The sequence below is a fragment of the Chrysemys picta genome, chromosome 13 (genome assembly GCF_011386835.1).
Source record: "Chrysemys picta bellii isolate R12L10 chromosome 13, ASM1138683v2, whole genome shotgun sequence".
Lineage (NCBI taxonomy): Eukaryota > Metazoa > Chordata > Testudines > Emydidae > Chrysemys > Chrysemys picta.
Genome location: NC_088803.1, coordinates 54,516,119 through 54,519,192, shown reverse-complemented (window position 1 = coordinate 54,519,192; position 3,074 = coordinate 54,516,119).

The following is a 3,074-nucleotide window of genomic DNA, read 5'->3' as shown; positions in this document are numbered from 1 at the left end:
GTCTCATTGTCAAAAATGTGCACCTTATTTCCAGTCTGAATTTGTCTAACTTCAAATGGATCGTGTTAGACCTTTTTCTGCTAGACTGAAAAGCCCATTATTAAATATTTGTTCCCCGTATAGCTATTTATAGATTTCAGAGTAGCAGCCGTGTTAGTCTGTATCCGCAAAAAGAAGAACAGGAGTACTTGTAAAGTAACCCCTTAATAGATTGAGTTCCTTCAGTCTATCACTACAAGGCAGGTTTTCTAATCCTTTAATCATTCTCATGGCTCTTCTCTGACCCCTCTCTAATTTATCAACCTCCTTCTTGAATTGTGGGCACCAGAACTGGCCACAAGATTCCAGCCGTGGTCACACTATTGCGAAACACAGTGTTAAACTAACCTCTCTAGTCTTACGGGAGATTCCCATGTTTATCCATCCCAGGGTCACATTGGCTCTTTTGGCCACAGCATCACACTAGAAGCTCGTGTTCAGCAGATTATCCACCATGACCCCCAAGTCTTTTTCCGAGTCACTGCTCCCCAGGCTAGAGTCCCCTCCCCTGTAAACCTGGCCGTCATTCTTTGGTCCTAGATGTCTATGTTTAGCCATATCAAAACGCACATTGTTTGCTTGCACCCACTTTAGCCAGTGGTCCAGCTCTCTCTGAATCAGTGCCCTGGCCGCTTTGTTACTGATGGCACCCCCAATTGCTGGGTCATCTGCTAACTTTATCAGTGATGGTTTTACACTGTCTTCCAGATCATTGATAAAAATGTGAAATGGTGAAGGGTCAAGACCCGATCCCTGTGAGACCCCAGTGGGAACACACCCGCTGCAGGACAATTCTCTGGTTACCGTTGCATTTTGAGACTGTTCAGTCACCCAGCTTTTAATCGGGTAATATTAATTTAATATGGGCCGGATTAATTTGATCTCCTTCTAGTTTTTTTAAACAAAATGTCATGTGGTATAAAATCAAATCCCTTGAAAGGAGTCTAAGTCTATTACATCAACACGATTACCTTTATCCACCAAACTTGTCAGCTCATCAAACAAAGATATCCAGTTAATTTGACGGGATCTATTTTCCATAATCCCATGAGGCCGAGCATTAATTACGTTGCCCTCCTTTAATTCTTTATTGATTGAGTCATGTACCAGCTGCTCCATTATCTTGCCTGGGATCAATGTCAGCTGACAGGCCTATAAGAAGCTGGGTCATCCTGTTTACCCTTTTTAAAATTTGGTACAACATTAGCTTTCTGCCAATCCTCTGGAACATCCCCTTTGCTCCAAGACGATTGAAGATCAACATTAGTGGTCCAGCGAGCTCCTTAACCTGCTCTTTCGCTCCAGAGCCTCCCACAAGTGTCCCCGTTGGAACATCCCGCTGAGCCTCCGTAGGGTGCTGCCTGCGTGCCGCACAGCTGGAGGGACTGGGAGGATTCTGAGTCGCAGCTCCACCGATCCGGGGGTCTCTAAAGCGAGAGCTCTGCAAAGAGCCGTGACCTCTGGCCAGGCTGTGTCTGCAGCTCTGTGCCCAGGAGAACTCCCACCGAGCCATGGATAATGAAGATCCAATCGACTGTCTCCACAGACCGTGTCCAGTGACACTAGCGATGGCTGAGACAGTCGTAAGGTCTGCAAAGGGCAGGCCCCAGGGGGACAAGGGCAGGGCAGCTCTCAGCAGCCTGTCCAAGGCGCGCCCCTCTCCCTGGGCTGGCAAAGTGCCGAGGGGGGCCCAGGGCTACTCCCCGATGGAGAGGGAGAAAACGCACACAGGCCGCGCTAGTTTGAGCCAGAGACTTTCAGCTCATCTGCTTCTCACCTCGTGCTGGACCGCAGAACAGCTGTACATATCCTTGAGGTATCATGCAACGCCTCTCCCCTTTTCCCTGCCAGTCCTCCTGGATTACCACACCCCTCTGTCCCAATATTCCAGCCATGAGATTTAGCCTCCCAAGTCGCAGTGTTGCCAACTGAGTAATAATTTCGCTTCTGTGCTAATCCTTCCAGTTCAGCCTGTTTATTCCACACACTCCTTGTATTTGTGTACAGACACCTAAGACGTCGAGCAGATTCCTCCACTGTTTGTGGCTCCTATGACCCCGTTGTAATAAATCACCCCTGCCCAGTGATGTCCCTGCAGCTCATGAAAATACCTGGAGAGCACAAATGTGCTGCCCTGGGAAAGCAATGGTGTGATGGACAGTCACACGGTCCCCCAGCCCACGTCCCCCGGCCAGGAGGGGCTTTGACCCTGTGCTGGTTGATGCTTGCTGCCGTAAGGGCTGCGGCTGTTGTCAGGGCCAGAGCGTACGCTCATACCGGGGTCATCACACCCTAAGGGGAACGTGCATGAGCCACTCATACGGGGTCAGCAGACCCTAACGGGGATATGTGAGTACTGCTTATCTGGGGTCATCACAGCCTAATGGGGAGGTTATGGTGGGAACCCCAAGACCTCCCCACGCACCCTCCTCCAGTCACATCCCAGAGACAAGGGTCAGCACCGCAGAGACATTCAGCCCCCATTGTTAGACATCAGCTGAGGGAACCCGTGGGGCGGGGCGGGGCGGGGCGGGGGGAATACAGATGGACGGGGCGGGATCTAGAGCACACGACACACACACGGATAGCCGAGGCCTTTGAGGGGTGCCTTATCCCTGCCCCCCGAAGGAGCGTCAGAGACCCGGGTGGAGAGCGAGAAGGACATACCGACCCCTCCCTTAGCCCCCAGCCCACGGGGGCAGCGTGCGAGGGGCAGGGTTCGGTTCTGGAGCTGTCCCTGCAGCCAGCTCTGGGGAGGAGCGGGCACATGAGTGCTGCTTTCTGGGCCATGGGGAGCTGCCAGGCCAGCGTTAGGAATTACAGCGTGGCAGGCCTGGGCCCAGCAGCTCCTCACGGGAAGCAGCAGAGGGAAGAGGGAGGGCTGGAGGCGTGTTGGGAGAATGACAGATCTGGCTCTGGGGAACCAGCTCTTTGCCGTGAGCTGAGAGGTCCCGTCCCGCACAGCTCCCGGGGCCAGTGCTGGGTGGGCTTCACGAGAGGTTCGCTCCAGGGCAGCCCAGTGCTCAGTGGCTCTG